A 23,711-nucleotide genomic window follows, 5' to 3' on the forward strand; every position below is an offset into this window, starting at 1 on the left:
CTTATTAATTTTTATCGATTTACACAAAAGTGTATCGGTGATCACCAATTTTCACGTTTATGAACGTTCGGAAACGACACCACTCGATTGTAAGGTGTGATCTAGAATCGCACGTGGGAATCTGATTTTTTTCGAAATGTCAGTGAATCTTCTTGATTTGTTGCGATTCTCACAAAAATCTATCGGTGATCACCGTTCTTCATGTTTATGAACGTTCGGAAACGACAACACTCGATTGTAAGCTGTGATCGCGATTCGCACATCGGAAAGCGATTCAGAACGAAATGTCAGTGAATCTGGTTAATTTGTGTCGATTCACACAAAAGTGTATCGGTGATCACCAATTTTCATGTTCCTGAACGTTCGGAAACGACATCACTCGATTGTAAGGTATGATTTCGAATCGCACGTCGGAAAGCTGTTCTGTTCGAAATGTCAGTGAATCTTGTTAATTTTTATCGATTTACACAAAAGTGTATCGGTGATCATCAATTTTCACGTTTATGAACGTTCGGAAACGACACCACTCGATTGTAAGGTGTGATCTCGAATCGCACGTGGGAATCTGATTTTGTTCGAAATGTCAGTGAATCTTCTTGATTTGTAGCGATTCTCACAAAAATCTATCGGCGATCACCGTTCTTCATGTTTATGAACGTTCGGAAACGACAACACTCGATTGTAAGCTGTGATCGCGATTCGCACATCGGAAATCGATTCAGAACGAAATGTCAGTGAATCTGGTTAATTTGTGTCGATTCACACAAAAGTGTGTAGGTGATCACCAATTTTCATGTTCATGAACGTTCGGAAACGACATCACTCGATTGTAAGGTACGATCTCGAATCGCACGTCGGAAAGCTGTTCTGTTCGAAATGTCAGTGAATGTTGTTAAATTGTATCGATTCACACAAAAGTGTATCGGTGATCACCGATTTTCATGTTCATGAACGTTCGGAAACGACATCACTCGATTGTAAGGTATGATCTCGAATCGCACGTCGGAAAGCTGTTCTGTTCGAAATGTCAGTGAATGTTGTTAAATTGTATCGATTCACACAAAAGTGTATCGGTGATCACCAATTTTCATGTTCATGAACGTTCGGAAACGACATCACTCGATTGTAAGGTATGATCTCGAATCGCTCGTCGGAAGGCTGTTCTGTTCGAAATGTCAGTGAATGTTGTTAAATTGTATCGATTCACACAAAAGTGTATCGGTGATCACCAATTTTCATGTTCAGGAACGTTCGGAAACGACATCACTCGATTGTAAGGTATGATCTCGAATCGCACGTCGGAAAGCTGTTCTGTTCGAAATGTCAGTGAATGTAGTTAAATTGTATCGATTCACACAAAAGTGTATCGGTGATCACCAATTTTCATGTTCATGAACGTTCGGAAACGACATCACTCGATTGTAAGGTATGATCTCGAATCGCACGTCGGAAAGCTGTTCTGTTCGAAATGTCAGTGAATCTTGTTAATTTTTATCGATTTACACAAAAGTGTATCGGTGATCACCAATTTTCACGTTTATGAACGTTCGGAAACGACACCACTCGATTGTAAGGTGTGATCTCGAATCGGACGTGGGAATCTGATTTTGTTCGAAATGTCAGTGAATCTTCTTGATTTGTTGCGATTCTCACAAAAATCTATCGGCGATCACCGTTCTTCATGTTTATGAACGTTCGGAAACGACAACACTCGATTGTAAGCTGTGATCGCGATTCGCACATCGGAAAGCGATTCAGAACGAAATGTCAGTGAATCTGGTTAATTTGTGTCGATTCACACAAAAGTGTATCGGTGATCACCAATTTTCATGTTCATGAACGTTCGGAAACGACATCACTCGATTGTAAGGTATGATCTCGAATCGCACGTCGGAAAGCTGTTCTGTTCGAAATGTCAGTGAATCTTGTTAATTTATATCGATTTACACAAAAGTGTATCGGTGATCACCAATTTTCACGTTTATGAACGTTCGGAAACGAAACCACTCGATTGTAAGGTGTGATCTCGAATCGCACGTGGGAATCTGATTTTTTTCGAAATGTCAGTGAATCTTCTTGATTTGTTGCGATTCTCACAAAAATCTATCGGTGATCACCGTTCTTCATGTTTATGAACGTTCGGAAACGACAACACTCGATTGTAAGCTGTGATCGCGATTCGCACATCGGAAAGCGATTCAGAACGAAATGTCAGTGAATCTGGTTAATTTGTGTCGATTCACACAAAAGTGTATCGGTGATCACCAATTTTCATGTTCCTGAACGTTCGGAAACGACATCACTCGATTGTAAGGTATGATCTCGAATCGCACGTCGGAAAGCTGTTCTGTTCGAAATGTCAGTGAATCTTGTTAATTTTTATCGATTTACACAAAAGTGTATCGGTGATCACCAATTTTCACGTTTATGAACGTTCGGAAGCGACACCACTCGATTGTAAGGTGTGATCTCGAATCGCACGTGGGAATCTGATTTTGTTCGAAATGTCAGTGAATCTTCTTGATTTGTTGCGATTCTCACAAAAATCTATCGGTGAGCACCGTTCTTCATGTTTATGACCGTTCGGAAACGACAACACTCGATTGTAAGCTGTGATCGCGATTCGCACATCGGAAAGCGATTCAGAACGAAATGTCAGTGAATCTGGTTAATTTGTGTCGATTCACACAAAAGTGTATCGGTGATCACCAATTTTCATGTTCATGAACGTTCGGAAATGACATAACTCGATTGTAAGGTATGATCTCGAATCGCACGTCGGAAAGCTGTTCTGTTCGAAATGTCAGTGAATCTTGTTAATTTTTATCGATTTACACAAAAGTGTATCGGTGATCACCAATTTTCACGTTTATGAACGTTCGGAAACGACACCACTCGATTGTAAGGTGTGATCTAGAATCGCACGTGGGAATCTGATTTTTTTCGAAATGTCAGTGAATCTTCTTGATTTGTTGCGATTCTCACAAAAATCTATCGGTGATCACCGTTCTTCATGTTTATGAACGTTCGGAAACGACAACACTCGATTGTAAGCTGTGATCGCGATTCGCACATCGGAAAGCGATTCAGAACGAAATGTCAGTGAATCTGGTTAATTTGTGTCGATTCACACAAAAGTGTATCGGTGATCACCAATTTTCATGTTCCTGAACGTTCGGAAACGACATCACTCGATTGTAAGGTATGATCTCGAATCGCACGTCGGAAAGCTGTTCTGTTCGAAATGTCAGTGAATCTTGTTAATTTTTATCGATTTACACAAAAGTTTATCGGTGATCATCAATTTTCACGTTTATGAACGTTCGGAAACGACACCACTCGATTGTAAGGTGTGATCTCGAATCGCACGTGGGAATCTGATTTTGTTCGAAATGTCAGTGAATCTTCTTGATTTGTAGCGATTCTCACAAAAATCTATCGGCGATCACCGTTCTTCATGTTTATGAACGTTCGGAAACGACAACACTCGATTGTAAGCTGTGATCGCGATTCGCACATCGGAAATCGATTCAGAACGAAATGTCAGTGAATCTGGTTAATTTGTGTCGATTCACACAAAAGTGTGTAGGTGATCACCAATTTTCATGTTCATGAACGTTCGGAAACGACATCACTCGATTGTAAGGTACGATCTCGAATCGCACGTCGGAAAGCTGTTCTGTTCGAAATGTCAGTGAATGTTGTTAAATTGTATCGATTCACACAAAAGTGTATCGGTGATCACCAATTTTCACGTTTATGAACGTTCGGAAATGACATCACTCGATTGTAAGTTATGATCTCGGATCGCACGTCGGAAAGCTGTTCTGTTCGAAATGTCATTGAATGTTGTTAAATTGTATAGATTCACACAAAAGTGTATCGGTGATTACCAATTTTCACGTTTATGAACGTTCGAAAACTACATCACTCGATTGTAAGTTATGATCTCGAATCGCACGTCGGAATCTGATTTTGTCCGAAATGTCAGTGAATCTTCTTGATTTGTTGCGATTCTCGCAAAAATCTATCGGTGATCACCGTTCTTCATGTTTATGAACGTTCGGAAACGACAACACTCAATCGTAAGGTATGATCTCGAATCGCACGTCGGAAAGCTGTTCAGTTCGAAATGTCAGTGAATCTTGTTAATTTTTATCGATTTACACGAAAGTGTATCGGTGATCACCAATTTTCACGTTTATGAACGTTCGGAAGCGACACCACTCGATTGTAAGGTGTGATCTCGAATCGCACGTGGGAATCTGATTTTGTTCGAAATGTCAGTGAATCTTCTTGATTTGTTGCGATTCTCACAAAAATCTATCGGTGAGCACCGTTCTTCATGTTTATAACCGTTCGGAAACGACAACACTCGATTGTAAGCTGTGATCGCGATTCGCACATCGGAAAGCGATTCAGAACGAAATGTCAGTGAATCTGGTTAATTTGTGTCGATTCACACAAAAGTGTATCGGTGATCACCAATTTTCATGTTCATGAACGTTCGGAAACGACATAACTCGATTGTAAGGTATGATCTCGAATCGCACGTCGGAAAGCTGTTCTGTTCGAAATGTCAGTGAATCTTGTTAATTTTTATCGATTTACACAAAAGTGTATCGGTGATCACCAATTTTCACGTTTATGAACGTTCGGAAACGACACCACTCGATTGTAAGGTGTGATCTAGAATCGCACGTGGGAATCTGATTTTTTTCGAAATGTCAGTGAATCTTCTCGATTTGTTGCGATTCTCACAAAAATCTATCGGTGATCACCGTTCTTCATGTTTATGAACGTTCGGAAACGACAACACTCGATTGTAAGCTGTGATCGCGATTCGCACATCGGAAAGCGATTCAGAACGAAATGTCAGTGAATCTGGTTAATTTGTGTCGATTCACACAAAAGTGTATCGGTGATCACCAATTTTCATGTTCCTGAACGTTCGGAAACGACATCACTCGATTGTAAGGTATGATCTCGAATCGCACGTCGGAAAGCTGTTCTGTTCGAAATGTCAGTGAATCTTGTTAATTTTTATCGATTTACACAAAAGTTTATCGGTGATCATCAATTTTCACGTTTATGAACGTTCGGAAACGACACCACTCGATTGTAAGGTGTGATCTCGAATCGCACGTGGGAATCTGATTTTGTTCGAAATGTCAGTGAATCTTCTTGATTTGTAGCGATACTCACAAAAATCTATCGGCGATCACCGTTCTTCATGTTTATGAACGTTCGGAAACGACAACACTCGATTGTACGCTGTGATCGCGATTCGCACATCGGAAATCGATTCAGAACGAAATGTCAGTGAATCTGGTTAATTTGTGTCGATTCACACAAAAGTGTGTAGGTGATCACCAATTCTCATGTTCATGAACGTTCGGAAACGACATCACTCGATTGTAAGGTACGATCTCGAATCGCACGTCGGAAAGCTGTTCTGTTCGAAATGTCAGTGAATGTTGTTAAATTGTATCGATTCACACAAAAGTGTATCGGTGATCACCAATTTTCACGTTTATGAACGTTCGGAAATGACATCACTCGATTGTAAGTTATGATCTCGGATCGCACGTCGGAAAGCTGTTCTGTTCGAAATGTCAGTGAATGTTGTTAAATTGTATAGATTCACACAAAAGTGTATCGGTGATCACCAATTTTCACGTTTATGAACGTTCGAAAACTACATCACTCGATTGTAAGTTATGATCTCGAATCGCACGTCGGAATCTGATTTTGTTCGAAATGTCAGTGAATCTTCTTGATTTGTTGCGATTCTCGCAAAAATCTATCGGTGATCACCGTTCTTCATGTTTATGAACGTTCGGAAACGACATCACTCGATCGTAAGGTATGATCTCGAATCGCACGTCGGAAAGCTGTTCTGTTCGAAATGTCAGTGAATCTTGTTAATTTATATCGATTTACACAAAAGTGTATCGGTGATCACCAATTTTCACGTTTATGAACGTTCGGAAACGACACCACTCGATTGTAAGGTGTGATCTCGAATCGCACGTGGGAATCTGATTTTTTTCGAAATGTCAGTGAATCTTCTTGATTTGTTGCGATTCTCACAAAAATCTATCGGTGATCACCGTTCTTCATGTTTATGAACGTTCGGAAACGACAACACTCGATTGTAAGCTGTGATCGCGATTCGCACATCGGAAAGCGATTCAGAACGAAATGTCAGTGAATCTGGTTAATTTTTGTCGATTCACACAAAAGTGTATCGGTGATCACCAATTTTCATGTTCCTGAACGTTCGGAAACGACATCACTCGATTGTAAGGTATGATCTCGAATCGCACGTCGGAAAGCTGTTCTGTTCGAAATGTCAGTGAATCTTGTTAATTTTTATCGATTTACACAAAAGTGTATCGGTGATCACCAATTTTCACGTTTATGAACGTTCGGAAGCGACACCACTCGATTGTAAGGTGTGATCTCGAATCGCACGTGGGAATCTGATTTTGTTCGAAATGTCAGTGAATCTTCTTGATTTGTTGCGATTCTCACAAAAATCTATCGGTGAGCACCGTTCTTCATGTTTATGACCGTTCGTAAACGACAACACTCGATTGTAAGTTATGATCTCGAATCGCACGTCGGAATCTGATTTTGTTCGAAATGTCAGTGAATCTTCTTGATTTGTTGCGATTCTCGCAAAAATCTATCGGTGATCACCGTTCTTCATGTTTATGAACGTTCGGAAACGACATCACTCGATCGTAAGGTATGATCTCGAATCGCACGTCGGAAAGCTGTTCAGTTCGAAATGTCAGTGAATCTTGTTAATTTTTATCGATTTACACGAAAGTGTATCGGTGATCACCGATTTTCATGTTCATGAACGTTCGGAAACGACATCACTCGATTGTAAGGTATGATCTCGAATCGCACGTCGGAAGGCTGTTCTGTTCGAAATGTCAGTGAATGTTGTTAAATTGTATCGATTCACACAAAAGTGTATCGGTGATCACCAATTTTCATGTTCATGAACGTTCGGAAACGACATCACTCGATTGTAAGGTATGATCTCGAATCGCTCGTCGGAAGGCTGTTCTGTTCGAAATGTCAGTGAATGTTGTTAAATTGTATCGATTCACACAAAAGTGTATCGGTGATCACCAATTTTCATGTTCAGGAACGTTCGGAAACGACATCACTCGATTGTAAGGTATGATCTCGAATCGCACGTCGGAAAGCTGTTCTGTTCGAAATGTCAGTGAATCTTGTTAATTTATATCGATTTACACAAAAGTGTATCGGTGATCACCAATTTTCACGTTCATGAACGTTCGGAAACGACATCACTCGATTGTAAGGTACGATCTCGAATCGCACGTCGGAAAGCTGTTCTGTTCGAAATGTCAGTGAATGTTGTTAAATTGTATCGATTCACACAAAAGTGTATCGGTGATCACCAATTTTCACGTTTATGAACGTTCGGAAATGACATCACTCGATTGTAAGTTATGATCTCGGATCGCACGTCGGAAAGCTGTTCTGTTCGAAATGTCATTGAATGTTGTTAAATTGTATAGATTCACACAAAAGTGTATCGGTGATCACCAATTTTCACGTTTATGAACGTTCGAAAACTACATCACTCGATTGTAAGTTATGATCTCGAATCGCACGTCGGAATCTGATTTTGTCCGAAATGTCAGTGAATCTTCTTGATTTGTTGCGATTCTCGCAAAAATCTATCGGTGATCACCGTTCTTCATGTTTATGAACGTTCGGAAACGACAACACTCGATCGTAAGGTATGATCTCGAATCGCACGTCGGAAAGCTGTTCAGTTCGAAATGTCAGTGAATCTTGTTAATTTTTATCGATTTACACGAAAGTGTATCGGTGATCACCGATTTTCATGTTCATGAACGTTCGGAAACGACATCACTCGATTGTAAGGTATGATCTCGAATCGCACGTCGGAAGGCTGTTCTGTTCGAAATGTCAGTGAATGTTGTTAAATTGTATCGATTCACACAAAAGTGTATCGGTGATCACCAATTTTCATGTTCATGAACGTTCGGAAACGACATCACTCGATTGTAAGGTATGATCTCGAATCGCTCGTCGGAAGGCTGTTCTGTTCGAAATGTCAGTGAATGTTGTTAAATTGTATCGATTCACACAAAAGTGTATCGGTGATCACCAATTTTCATGTTCAGGAACGTTCGGAAACGACATCACTCGATTGTAAGGTATGATCTCGAATCGCACGTCGGAAAGCTGTTCTGTTCGAAATGTCAGTGAATCTTGTTAATTTATATCGATTTACACAAAAGTGTATCGGTGATCACCAATTTTCACGTTCATGAACGTTCGGAAACGACATCACTCGATTGTAAGGTACGATCTCGAATCGCACGTCGGAAAGCTGTTCTGTTCGAAATGTCAGTGAATGTTGTTAAATTGTATCGATTCACACAAAAGTGTATCGGTGATCACCAATTTTCACGTTTATGAACGTTCGGAAATGACATCACTCGATTGTAAGTTATGATCTCGGATCGCACGTCGGAAAGCTGTTCTGTTCGAAATGTCATTGAATGTTGTTAAATTGTATAGATTCACACAAAAGTGTATCGGTGATCACCAATTTTCACGTTTATGAACGTTCGAAAACTACATCACTCGATTGTAAGTTATGATCTCGAATCGCACGTCGGAATCTGATTTTGTCCGAAATGTCAGTGAATCTTCTTGATTTGTTGCGATTCTCGCAAAAATCTATCGGTGATCACCGTTCTTCATGTTTATGAACGTTCGGAAACGACAACACTCGATCGTAAGGTATGATCTCGAATCGCACGTCGGAAAGCTGTTCAGTTCGAAATGTCAGTGAATCTTGTTAATTTTTATCGATTTACACGAAAGTGTATCGGTGATCACCAATTTTCACGTTTATGAACGTTCGGAAGCGACACCACTCGATTGTAAGGTGTGATCTCGAATCGCACGTGGGAATCTGATTTTGTTCGAAATGTCAGTGAATCTTCTTGATTTGTTGCGATTCTCACAAAAATCTATCGGTGAGCACCGTTCTTCATGTTTATAACCGTTCGGAAACGACAACACTCGATTGTAAGCTGTGATCGCGATTCGCACATCGGAAAGCGATTCAGAACGAAATGTCAGTGAATCTGGTTAATTTGTGTCGATTCACACAAAAGTGTATCGGTGATCACCAATTTTCATGTTCATGAACGTTCGGAAACGACATAACTCGATTGTAAGGTATGATCTCGAATCGCACGTCGGAAAGCTGTTCTGTTCGAAATGTCAGTGAATCTTGTTAATTTTTATCGATTTACACAAAAGTGTATCGGTGATCACCAATTTTCACGTTTATGAACGTTCGGAAACGACACCACTCGATTGTAAGGTGTGATCTAGAATCGCACGTGGGAATCTGATTTTTTTCGAAATGTCAGTGAATCTTCTTGATTTGTTGCGATTCTCACAAAAATCTATCGGTGATCACCGTTCTTCATGTTTATGAACGTTCGGAAACGACAACACTCGATTGTAAGCTGTGATCGCGATTCGCACATCGGAAAGCGATTCAGAACGAAATGTCAGTGAATCTGGTTAATTTGTGTCGATTCACACAAAAGTGTATCGGTGATCACCAATTTTCATGTTCCTGAACGTTCGGAAACGACATCACTCGATTGTAAGGTATGATCTCGAATCGCACGTCGGAAAGCTGTTCTGTTCGAAATGTCAGTGAATCTTGTTAATTTTTATCGATTTACACAAAAGTTTATCGGTGATCATCAATTTTCACGTTTATGAACGTTCGGAAACGACACCACTCGATTGTAAGGTGTGATCTCGAATCGCACGTGGGAATCTGATTTTGTTCGAAATGTCAGTGAATCTTCTTGATTTGTAGCGATTCTCACAAAAATCTATCGGCGATCACCGTTCTTCATGTTTATGAACGTTCGGAAACGACAACACTCGATTGTAAGCTGTGATCGCGATTCGCACATCGGAAATCGATTCAGAACGAAATGTCAGTGAATCTGGTTAATTTGTGTCGATTCACACAAAAGTGTGTAGGTGATCACCAATTTTCATGTTCATGAACGTTCGGAAACGACATCACTCGATTGTAAGGTACGATCTCGAATCGCACGTCGGAAAGCTGTTCTGTTCGAAATGTCAGTGAATGTTGTTAAATTGTATCGATTCACACAAAAGTGTATCGGTGATCACCAATTTTCACGTTTATGAACGTTCGGAAATGACATCACTCGATTGTAAGTTATGATCTCGGATCGCACGTCGGAAAGCTGTTCTGTTCGAAATGTCAGTGAATGTTGTTAAATTGTATAGATTCACACAAAAGTGTATCGGTGATCACCAATTTTCACGTTTATGACCGTTCGAAAACTACATCACTCGATTGTAAGTTATGATCTCGAATCGCACGTCGGAATCTGATTTTGTTCGAAATGTCAGTGAATCTTCTTGATTTGTTGCGATTCTCGCAAAAATCTATCGGTGATCACCGTTCTTCATGTTTATGAACGTTCGGAAACGACATCACTCGATCGTAAGGTATGATCTCGAATCGCACGTCGGAAAGCTGTTCAGGTCGAAATGTCAGTGAATCTTGTTAATTTTTATCGATTTACACGAAAGTGTATCGGTGATCACCGATTTTCATGTTCATGAACGTTCGGAAACGACATCACTCGATTGTAAGGTATGATCTCGAATCGCACGTCGGAAGGCTGTTCTGTTCGAAATGTCAGTGAATGTTGTTAAATTGTATCGATTCACACAAAAGTGTATCGGTGATCACCAATTTTCATGTTCATGAACGTTCGGAAACGACATCACTCGATTGTAAGGTATGATCTCGAATCGCTCGTCGGAAGGCTGTTCTGTTCGAAATGTCAGTGAATGTTGTTAAATTGTATCGATTCACACAAAAGTGTATCGGTGATCACCAATTTTCATGTTCAGGAACGTTCGGAAACGACATCACTCGATTGTAAGGTATGATCTCGAATCGCACGTCGGAAAGCTGTTCTGTTCGAAATGTCAGTGAATCTTGTTAATTTATATCGATTTACACAAAAGTGTATCGGTGATCACCAATTTTCACGTTCATGAACGTTCGGAAACGACATCACTCGATTGTAAGGTACGATCTCGAATCGCACGTCGGAAAGCTGTTCTGTTCGAAATGTCATTGAATGTTGTTAAATTGTATAGATTCACACAAAAGTGTATCGGTGATCACCAATTTTCACGTTTATGAACGTTCGAAAACTACATCACTCGATTGTAAGTTATGATCTCGAATCGCACGTCGGAATCTGATTTTGTCCGAAATGTCAGTGAATCTTCTTGATTTGTTGCGATTCTCGCAAAAATCTATCGGTGATCACCGTTCTTCATGTTTATGAACGTTCGGAAACGACAACACTCGATCGTAAGGTATGATCTCGAATCGCACGTCGGAAAGCTGTTCAGTTCGAAATGTCAGTGAATCTTGTTAATTTTTATCGATTTACACGAAAGTGTATCGGTGATCACCGATTTTCATGTTCATGAACGTTCGGAAACGACATCACTCGATTGTAAGGTATGATCTCGAATCGCACGTCGGAAAGCTGTTCTGTTCGAAATGTCAGTGAATGTTGTTAATTTTTATCGATTTACACAAAAGTGTATCGGTGATCACCAATTTTCACGTTTATGAACGTTCGGAAACGACACCACTCGATTGTAAGGTGTGATCTCGAATCGCACGTGGGAATCTGTATTTGTTCGAAATGTCAGAGAATCTTCTTGATTTGTTGCGATTCTCACAAAAATCTATCGGCGATCACCGTTCTTCATGTTTATGAACGTTCGGAAACGACAACACTCGATTGTAAGCTGTGATCGCGATTCGCACATCGGAAATCGATTCAGAACGAAATGTCAGTGAATCTGGTTAATTTGTGTCGATTCACACAAAAGTGTGTAGGTGATCACCAATTTTCATGTTCATGAACGTTCGGAAACGACATCACTCGATTGTAAGGTATGATCTCGAATCGCTCGTCGGAAGGCTGTTCTGTTCGAAATGTCAGTGAATGTTGTTAAATTGTATCGATTCACACAAAAGTGTATCGGTGATGACCAATTTTCATGTTCAGGAAAGTTCGGAAACGACATCACTCGATTGTAAGGTATGATCTCGAATCGCACGTCGGAAAGCTGTTCTGTTCGAAATGTCAGTGAATCTTGTTAATTTTTATCGATTTACACAAAAGTGTATCGGTGATCATCAATTTTCACGTTTATGAACGTTCGGAAACGACACCACTCGATTGTAAGGTGTGAACTCGAATCGCACGTGGGAATCTGATTTTGTTCGAAATGTCAGTGAATCTTCTTGATTTGTTGCGATTCTCACAAAAATCTATCGGCGATCACCGTTCTTCATGTTTATGAACGTTCGGAAACGACAACACTCGATTGTAAGCTGTGATCGCGATTCGCACATCGGAAATCGATTCAGAACGAAATGTCAGTGAATCTGGTTAATTTGCGTCGATTCACACAAAAGTGTATCGGTGATCACCAATTTTCATGTTCATGAACGTTCGGAAACGACATCACTCGATTGTAAGGTACGATCTCGAATCGCACGTCGGAAAGCTGTTCTGTTCGAAATGTCAGTGAATGTTGTTAAATTGTATCGATTCACACAAAAGTGTATCGGTGATCACCAATTTTCACGTTTATGAACGTTCGGAAATGACATCACTCGATTGTAAGTTATGATCTCGGATCGCACGTCGGAAAGCTGTTCTGTTCGAAATGTCAGTGAATGTTGTTAAATTGTATAGATTCACACAAAAGTGTATCGGTGATCACCAATTTTCACGTTTATGAACGTTCGAAAACTACATCACTCGATTGTAAGTTATGATCTCGAATCGCACGTCGGAATCTGATTTTGTTCGAAATGTCAGTGAATCTTCTTGATTTGTTGCGATTCTTGCAAAAATCTATCGGTGATCACCGTTCTTCATGTTTATGAACGTTCGGAAACGACATCACTCGATCGTAAGGTATGATCTCGAATCGCACGTCGGAAAGCTGTTCAGTTCAAAATGTCAGTGAATCTTGTTAATTTTTATCGATTTACACGAAAGTGTATCGGTGATCACCGATTTTCATGTTCATGAACGTTCGGAAACGACATCACTCGATTGTAAGGTATGATCTCGAATCGCTCGTCGGAAGGCTGTTCTGTTCGAAATGTCAGTGAATGTTGTTAAATTGTATCGATTCACACAAAAGTGTATCGGTAATCACCAATTTTCATGTTCAGGAACGTTCGGAAACGACATCACTCGATTGTAAGGTATGATCTCGAATCGCACGTCGGAAAGCTGTTCTGTTCGAAATGTCAGTGAATGTTGTTAAATTGTATCGATTCACACAAAAGTGTATCGGTGATCACCAATTTTCATGTTCATGAACGTTCGGAAACGACATCACTCGATTGTAAGGTATGATCTCGAATCGCTCGTCGGAAGGCTGTTCTGTTCGAAATGTCAGTGAATGTTGTTAAATTGTATCGATTCACACAAAAGTGTATCGGTGATCACCAATTTTCATGTTCAGGAACGTTCGGAAACGACATCACTCGATTGTAAGGTATGATCTCGAATCGCACGTCGGAAAGCTGTTCTGTTCGAAATGTCAGTGAATGTAGCTAAATTGTATCGATTCACACAAAAGTGTATCGGTGATCACCAATTTTCATGTTCATGAACGTTCGGAAACGACATCACTCGATTGTAAGGTATGATCTCGAATCGCACGTCGGAAAGCTGTTCTGTGCGAAATGTCAGTGAATCTTGTTAATTTTTATCGATTTACACAAAAGTGTATCGGTGATCACCAATTTTCACGTTTATGAACGTTCGGAAACGACACCACTCGATTGTAAGGTGTGATCTCGAATCGCACGTGGGAATCTGATTTTGTTCGAAATGTCAGTGAATCTTCTTGATTTGTTGCGATTCTCACAAAAATCTATCGGCGATCACCGTTCTTCATGTTTATGAACGTTCGGAAACGACAACACTCGATTGTAAGCTGTGATCGCGATTCCCACATCGGAAAGCGATTCAGAACGAAATGTCAGTGAATCTGGTTAATTTGTGTCGATTCACACAAAAGTGTATCGGTGATCACCAATTTTCATGTTCATGAACTTTCGGAAACGACATCACTCGATTGTAAGGTATGATCTCGAATCGCACGTCGGAAAGCTGTTCTGTTCGAAATGTCAGTGAATCTTGTTAATTTTTATCGATTTACACAAAAGTGTATCGGTGATCACCAATTTTCACGTTTATGAACGTTCGGAAACGACACCACTCGATTGTAAGGTGTGATCTCGAATCGCACGTGGGAATCTGATTTTGTTCGAAATGTCAGTGAATCTTCTTGATTTGTTGCGATTCTCACAAAAATCTATCGGCGATCACCGTTCTTCATGTTTATGAACGTTCGGAAACAACAACACTCGATTGTAAGCTGTGATCGCGATTCGCACATCCGAAAGCGATTCAGAACGAAATGTCAGTGAATCTGGTTAATTTGTGTCGATTCACACAAAAGTGTATCGGTGATCACCAATTTTCATGTTCATGAACGTTCGGAAACGACATCACTCCATTGTAAGGTATGATCTCGAATCGCACGTCAGAAAGCTGTTCTGTTCGAAATGTCAGTGAATCTTGTTAATTTTTATCGATTAACACAAAAGTGTATCGGTGATCACCAATTTTCACGTTTATGAACGTTCGGAAACGACACCACTCGATTGTAAGGTGTGATCTCGAATCGCACGTGGGAATCTGATTTTGTTCGAAATGTCAGTGAATCTTCTTGATTTGTTGCGATTCTCACAAAAATCTATCGGCGATCACCGTTCTTCATGTTTATGAACGTTCGGAAACGACAACACTCGATTGTAAGCTGTGATCGCGATTCGCACATCGGAAATCGATTCAGAACGAAATGTCAGTGAATCTGGTTAATTTGTGTCGATTCACACAAAAGTGTGTAGGTGATCACCAATTTTCATGTTCATGAACGTTCGGAAACGACATCACTCGATTGTAAGGTATGATCTCGAATCGCTCGTCGGAAGGCTGTTCTGTTCGAAATGTCAGTGAATGTTGTTAAATTGTATCGATTCACACAAAAGTGTATCGGTGATGACCAATTTTCATGTTCAGGAACGTTCGGAAACGACATCACTCGATTGTAAGGTATGATCTCGAATCGCACGTCGGAAAGCTGTTCTGTTCGAAATGTCAGTGAATCTTGTTAATTTTTATCGATTTACACAAAAGTGTATCGGTGATCACCAATTTTCACGTTTATGAACGTTCGGAAACGACACCACTCGATTGTAAGGTGTGATCTCGAATCGCACGTGGGAATCTGATTTTGTTCGAAATGTCAGAGAATCTTCTTGATTTGTTGCGATTCTCACAAAAATCTATCGGCGATCACCGTTCTTCATGTTTATGAACGTTCGGAAACGACAACACTCGATTGTAAGCTGTGATCGCGATTCGCACATCGGAAATCGATTCAGAACGAAATGTCAGTGAATCTGGTTAATTTGTGTCGATTCACACAAAAGTGTGTAGGTGATCACCAATTTTCATGTTCATGAACGTTCGGAAACGACATCACTCGATTGTAAGGTATGATCTCGAATCGCTCGTCGGAAGGCTGTTCTGTTCGAAATGTCAGTGAATGTTGTTAAATTGTATCGATTCACACAAAAGTGTATCGGTGATGACCAATTTTCATGTTCAGGAACGTTCGGAAACGACATCACTCGATTGTAAGGTATGATCTCGAATCGCACGTCGGAAAGCTGTTCTGTTCGAAATGTCAGTGAATCTTGTTAATTTTTATCGATTTACACAAAAGTGTATCGGTGATCATCAATTTTCACGTTTATGAACGTTCGGAAACGACACCACTCGATTGTAAGGTGTGAACTCGAATCGCACGTGGGAATCTGATTTTGTTCGAAATGTCAGTGAATCTTCTTGATTTGTTGCGATTCTCACAAAAATCTATCGGCGATCACCGTTCTTCATGTTTATGAACGTTCGGAAACGACAACACTCGATTGTAAGCTGTGATCGCGATTCGCACATCGGAAATCGATTCAGAACGAAATGTCAGTGAATCTGGTTAATTTGCGTCGATTCACACAAAAGTGTGTAGGTGATCACCAATTTTCATGTTCATGAACGTTCGGAAACGACATCACTCGATTGTAAGGTACGATCTCGAATCGCACGTCGGAAAGCTGTTCTGTTCGAAATGTCAGTGAATGTTGTTAAATTGTATCGATTCACACAAAAGTGTATCGGTGATCACCAATTTTCACGTTTATGAACGTTCGGAAATGACATCACTAGATTGTAAGTTATGATCTCGGATCGCACGTCGGAAAGCTGTTCTGTTCGAAATGTCAGTGAATGTTGTTAAATTGTATAGATTCACACAAAAGTGTATCGGTGATCACCAATTTTCACGTTTATGAACGTTCGAAAACTACATCACTCGATTGTAAGTTATGATCTCGAATCGCACGTCGGAATCTGATTTTGTTCGAAATGTCAGTGAATCTTCTTGATTTGTTGCGATTCTCGCAAAAATCTATAGGTGATCACCGTTCTTCATGTTTATGAACGTTCGGAAACGACATCACTCGATCGTAAGTTATGATCTCGAATCGCACGTCGGAAAGCTGTTCAGTTCGAAATGTCAGTGAATCTTGTTAATTTTTATCGATTTACACGAAAGTGTATCGGTGATCACCGATTTTCATGTTCATGAACGTTCGGAAACGACATCACTCGATTGTAAGGTATGATCTCGAATCGCTCGTCGGAAGGCTGTTCTGTTCGAAATGTCAGTGAATGTTGTTAAATTGTATCGATTCACACAAAAGTGTATCGGTGATCACCAATTTTCATGTTCAGGAACGTTCGGAAACGACATCACTCGATTGTAAGGTATGATCTCGAATCGCACGTCGGAAAGCTGTTCTGTTCGAAATGTCAGTGAATGTAGCTAAATTGTATCGATTCACACAAAAGTGTATCGGTGATCACCAATTTTCATGTTCATGAACGTTCGGAAACGACATCACTCGATTGTAAGGTATGATCTCGAATCGCACGTCGGAAAGCTGTTCTGTGCGAAATGTCAGTGAATCTTGTTAATTTTTATCGATTTACACAAAAGTGTATCGGTGATCACCAATTTTCACGTTTATGAACGTTCGGAAACGACACCACTCGATTGTAAGGTGTGATCTCGAATCGCACGTGGGAATCTGATTTTGTTCGAAATGTCAGTGAATCTTCTTGATTTGTTGCGATTCTCACAAAAATCTATCGGCGATCACCGTTCTTCATGTTTATGAACGTTCGGAAACGACAACACTCGATTGTAAGCTGTGATCGCGATTCCCACATCGGAAAGCGATTCAGAACGAAATGTCAGTGAATCTGGTTAATTTGTGTCGATTCACACAAAAGTGTATCGGTGATCACCAATTTTCATGTTCATGAACGTTCGGAAACGACATCACTCGATTGTAAGGTATGATCTCGAATCGCACGTCGGAAAGCTGTTCTGTTCGAAATGTCAGTGAATCTTGTTAATTTTTATCGATTTACACAAAAGTGTATCGGTGATCACCAATTTTCACGTTTATGAACGTTCGGAAACGACACCACTCGATTGTAAGGTGTGATCTCGAATCGCACGTGGGAATCTGATTTTGTTCGAAATGTCAGTGAATCTTCTTGATTTGTTGCGATTCTCACAAAAATCTATCGGCGATCACCGTTCTTCATGTTTATGAACGTTCGGAAACAACAACACTCGATTGTAAGCTGTGATCGCGATTCGCACATCCGAAAGCGATTCAGAACGAAATGTCAGTGAATCTGGTTAATTTGTGTCGATTCACACAAAAGTGTATCGGTGATCACCAATTTTCATGTTCATGAACGTTCGGAAACGACATCACTCCATTGTAAGGTATGATCTCGAATCGCACGTCGGAAAGCTGTTCTGTTCGAAATGTCAGTGAATCTTGTTAATTTTTATCGATTAACACAAAAGTGTATCGGTGATCACCAATTTTCACGTTTATGAACGTTCGGAAACGACACCACTCGATTGTAAGGTGTGATCTCGAATCGCACGTGGGAATCTGATTTTGTTCGAAATGTCAGTGAATCTTCTTGATTTGTTGCGATTCTCACAAAAATCTATCGGCGATCACCGTTCTTCATGTTTATCAACGTTCGGAAACGACAACACTCGATTGTAAGCTGTGATCGCGATTCGCACATCGGAAATCGATTCAGAACGAAATGTCAGTGAATCTGGTTAATTTGTGTCGATTCACACAAAAGTGTGTAGGTGATCACCAATTTTCATGTTCATGAACGTTCGGAAACGACATCACTCGATTGTAAGGTATGATCTCGAATCGCTCGTCGGAAGGCTGTTCTGTTCGAAATGTCAGTGAATGTTGTTAAATTGTATCGATTCACACAAAAGTGTATCGGTGATCACCAATTTTCATGTTCAGGAACGTTCGGAAACGACATCACTCGATTGTAAGGTATGATCTCGAATCGCACGTCGGAAAGCTGTTCTGTTCGAAATGTCAGTGAATCTTGTTAATTTTTATCGATTTACACAAAAGTGTATCGGTGATCACCAATTTTCACGTTTATGAACGTTCGGAAACGACACCACTCGATTGTAAGGTGTGATCTCGAATCGCACGTGGGAATCTGTATTTGTTCGAAATGTCAGAGAATCTTCTTGATTTGTTGCGATTCTCACAAAAATCTATCGGCGATCACCGTTCTTCATGTTTATGAACGTTCGGAAACGACAACACTCGATTGTAAGCTGTGATCGCGATTCGCACATCGGAAATCGATTCAGAACGAAATGTCAGTGAATCTGGTTAATTTGTGTCGATTCACACAAAAGTGTGTAGGTGATCACCAATTTTCATGTTCATGAACGTTCGGAAACGACATCACTCGATTGTAAGGTATGATCTCGAATCGCTCGTCGGAAGGCTGTTCTGTTCGAAATGTCAGTGAATGTTGTTAAATTGTATCGATTCACACAAAAGTGTATCGGTGATGACCAATTTTCATGTTCAGGAACGTTCGGAAACGACATCACTCGATTGTAAGGTATGATCTCGAATCGCACGTCGGAAAGCTGTTCTGTTCGAAATGTCAGTGAATCTTGTTAATTTTTATCGATTTACACAAAAGTGTATCGGTGATCATCAATTTTCACGTTTATGAACGTTCGGAAACGACACCACTCGATTGTAAGGTGTGAACTCGAATCGCACGTGGGAATCTGATTTTGTTCGAAATGTCAGTGAATCTTCTTGATTTGTTGCGATTCTCACAAAAATCTATCGGCGATCACCGTTCTTCATGTTTATGAACGTTCGGAAACGACAACACTCGATTGTAAGCTATGATCGCGATTCGCACATCGGAAATCGATTCAGAACGAAATGTCAGTGAATCTGGTTAATTTGCGTCGATTCACACAAAAGTGTGTAGGTGATCACCAATTTTCATGTTCATGAACGTTCGGAAACGACATCACTCGATTGTAAGGTACGATCTCGAATCGCACGTCGGAAAGCTGTTCTGTTCGAAATGTCAGTGAATGTTGTTAAATTGTATCGATTCACACAAAAGTGTATCGGTGATCACCAATTTTCACGTTTATGAACGTTCGGAAATGACATCACTAGATTGTAAGTTATGATCTCGGATCGCACGTCGGAAAGCTGTTCTGTTCGAAATGTCAGTGAATGTTGTTAAATTGTATAGATTCACACAAAAGTGTATCGGTGATCACCAATTTTCACGTTTATGAACGTTCGAAAACTACATCACTCGATTGTAAGTTATGATCTCGAATCGCACGTCGGAATCTGATTTTGTTCGAAATGTCAGTGAATCTTCTTGATTTGTTGCGATTCTCGCAAAAATCTATAGGTGATCACCGTTCTTCATGTTTATGAACGTTCGGAAACGACATCAATCGATCGTAAGTTATGATCTCGAATCGCACGTCGGAAAGCTGTTCAGTTCGAAATGTCAGTGAATCTTGTTAATTTTTATCGATTTACACGAAAGTGTATCGGTGATCACCGATTTTCATGTTCATGAACGTTCGGAAACGACATCACTCGATTGTAAGGTATGATCTCGAATCGCTCGTCGGAAGGCTGTTCTGTTCGAAATGTCAGTGAATGTTGTTAAATTGTATCGATTCACACAAAAGTGTATCGGTGATCACCAATTTTCATGTTCAGGAACGTTCGGAAACGACATCACTCGATTGTAAGGTATGATCTCGAATCGCACGTCGGAAAGCTGTTCTGTTCGAAATGTCAGTGAATGTAGCTAAATTGTATCGATTCACACAACAGTGTATCGGTAATCACCAATTTTCATGTTCATGAACGTTCGGAAACGACATCACTCGATTGTAAGGTATGATCTCGAATCGCACGTCGGAAAGCTGTTCTGTGCGAAATGTCAGTGAATCTTGTTAATTTTTATCGATTTACACAAAAGTGTATCGGTGATCACCAATTTTCACGTTTATGAACGTTCGGAAACGACACCACTCGATTGTAAGGTGTGATCTCGAATCGCACGTGGGAATCTGATTTTGTTCGAAATGTCAGTGAATCTTCTTGATTTGTTGCGATTCTCACAAAAATCTATCGGCGATCACCGTTCTTCATGTTTATGAACGTTCGGAAACGACAACACTCGATTGTAAGCTGTGATCGCGATTCCCACATCGGAAAGCGATTCAGAACGAAATGTCAGTGAATCTGGTTAATTTGTGTCGATTCACACAAAAGTGTATCGGTGATCACCAATTTTCATGTTCATGAACGTTCGGAAACGACATCACTCGATTGTAAGGTATGATCTCGAATCGCACGTCGGAAAGCTGTTCTGTTCGAAATGTCAGTGAATCTTGTTAATTTTTATCGATTTACACAAAAGTGTATCGGTGATCACCAATTTTCACGTTTATGAACGTTCGGAAACGACACCACTCGATTGTAAGGTGTGATCTCGAATCGCACGTGGGAATCTGATTTTGTTCGAAATGTCAGTGAATCTTCTTGATTTGTTGCGATTCTCACAAAAATCTATCGGCGATCACCGTTCTTCATGTTTATGAACGTTCGGAAACAACAACACTCGATTGTAAGCTGTGATCGCGATTCGCACATCCGAAAGCGATTCAGAACGAAATGTCAGTGAATCTGGTTAATTTGTGTCGATTCACACAAAAGTGTATCGGTGATCACCAATTTTCATGTTCATGAACGTTCGGAAACGACATCACTCCATTGTAAGGTATGATCTCGAATCGCACGTCGGAAAGCTGTTCTGTTCGAAATGTCAGTGAATCTTGTTAATTTTTATCGATTAACACAAAAGTGTATCGGTGATCACCAATTTTCACGTTTATGAACGTTCGGAAACGACACCACTCGATTGTAAGGTGTGATCTCGAATCGCACGTGGGAATCTGATTTTGTTCGAAATGTCAGTGAATCTTCTTGATTTGTTGCGATTCTCACAAAAATCTATCGGCGATCACCGTTCTTCATGTTTATGAACGTTCGGAAACGACAACACTCGATTGTAAGCTGTGATCGCGATTCGCACATCGGAAATCGATTCAGAACGAAATGTCAGTGAATCTGGTTAATTTGTGTCGATTCACACAAAAGTGTGTAGGTGATCACCAATTTTCATGTTCATGAACGTTCGGAAACGACATCACTCGATTGTAAGATATGATCTCGAATCGCTCGTCGGAAGGCTGTTCTGTTCGAAATGTCAGTGAATGTTGTTAAATTGTATCGATTCACACAAAAGTGTATCGGTGATGACCAATTTTCATGTTCAGGAACGTTCGGAAACGACATCACTCGATTGTAAGGTATGATCTCGAATCGCACGTCGGAAAGCTGTTCTGTTCGAAATGTCAGTGAATCTTGTTAATTTTTATCGATTTACACAAAAGTGTATCGGTGATCACCAATTTTCACGTTTATGAACGTTCGGAAACGACACCACTCGATTGTAAGGTGTGATCTCGAATCGCACGTGGGAATCTGTATTTGTTCGAAATGTCAGAGAATCTTCTTGATTTGTTGCGATTCTCACAAAAATCTATCGGCGATCACCGTTCTTCATGTTTATGAACGTTCGGAAACGACAACACTCGATTGTAAGCTGTGATCGCGATTCGCACATCGGAAATCGATTCAGAACGAAATGTCAGTGAATCTGGTTAATTTGTGTCGATTCACACAAAAGTGTGTAGGTGATCACCAATTTTCATGTTCATGAACGTTCGGAAACGACATCACTCGATTGTAAGGTATGATCTCGAATCGCTCGTCGGAAGGCTGTTCTGTTCGAAATGTCAGTGAATGTTGTTAAATTGTATCGATTCACACAAAAGTGTATCGGTGATGACCAATTTTCATGTTCAGGAACGTTCGGAAACGACATCACTCGATTGTAAGGTATGATCTCGAATCGCACGTCGGAAAGCTGTTCTGTTCGAAATGTCAGTGAATCTTGTTAATTTTTATCGATTTACACAAAAGTGTATCGGTGATCATCAATTTTCACGTTTATGAACGTTCGGAAACGACACCACTCGATTGTAAGGTGTGAACTCGAATCGCACGTGGGAATCTGATTTTGTTCGAAATGTCAGTGAATCTTCTTGATTTGTTGCGATTCTCACAAAAATCTATCGGCGATCACCGTTCTTCATGTTTATGAACGTTCGGAAACGACAACACTCGATTGTAAGCTGTGATCGCGATTCGCACATCGGAAATCGATTCAGAACGAAATGTCAGTGAATCTGGTTAATTTGCGTCGATTCACACAAAAGTGTGTAGGTGATCACCAATTTTCATGTTCATGAACGTTCGGAAACGACATCACTCGATTGTAAGGTACGATCTCGAATCGCACGTCGGAAAGCTGTTCTGTTCGAAATGTCAGTGAATGTTGTTAAATTGTATCGATTCACACAAAAGTGTATCGGTGATCACCAATTTTCACGTTTATGAACGTTCGGAAATGACATCACTAGATTGTAAGTTATGATCTCGGATCGCACGTCGGAAAGCTGTTCTGTTCGAAATGTCAGTGAATGTTGTTAAATTGTATAGATTCACACAAAAGTGTATCGGTGATCACCAATTTTCACGTTTATGAACGTTCGAAAACTACATCACTCGATTGTAAGTTATGATCTCGAATCGCACGTCGGAATCTGATTTTGTTCGAAATGTCAGTGAATCTTCTCGATTTGTTGCGATTCTCGCAAAAATCTATAGGTGATCACCGTTCTTCATGTTTATGAACGTTCGGAAACGACATCACTCGATCGTAAGTTATGATCTCGAATCGCACGTCGGAAAGCTGTTCAGTTCGAAATGTCAGTGAATCTTGTTAATTTTTATCGATTTACACGAAAGT

The sequence above is a fragment of the Venturia canescens genome, chromosome 2 (genome assembly GCF_019457755.1).
Source record: "Venturia canescens isolate UGA chromosome 2, ASM1945775v1, whole genome shotgun sequence".
NCBI lineage: Eukaryota > Metazoa > Arthropoda > Insecta > Hymenoptera > Ichneumonidae > Venturia > Venturia canescens.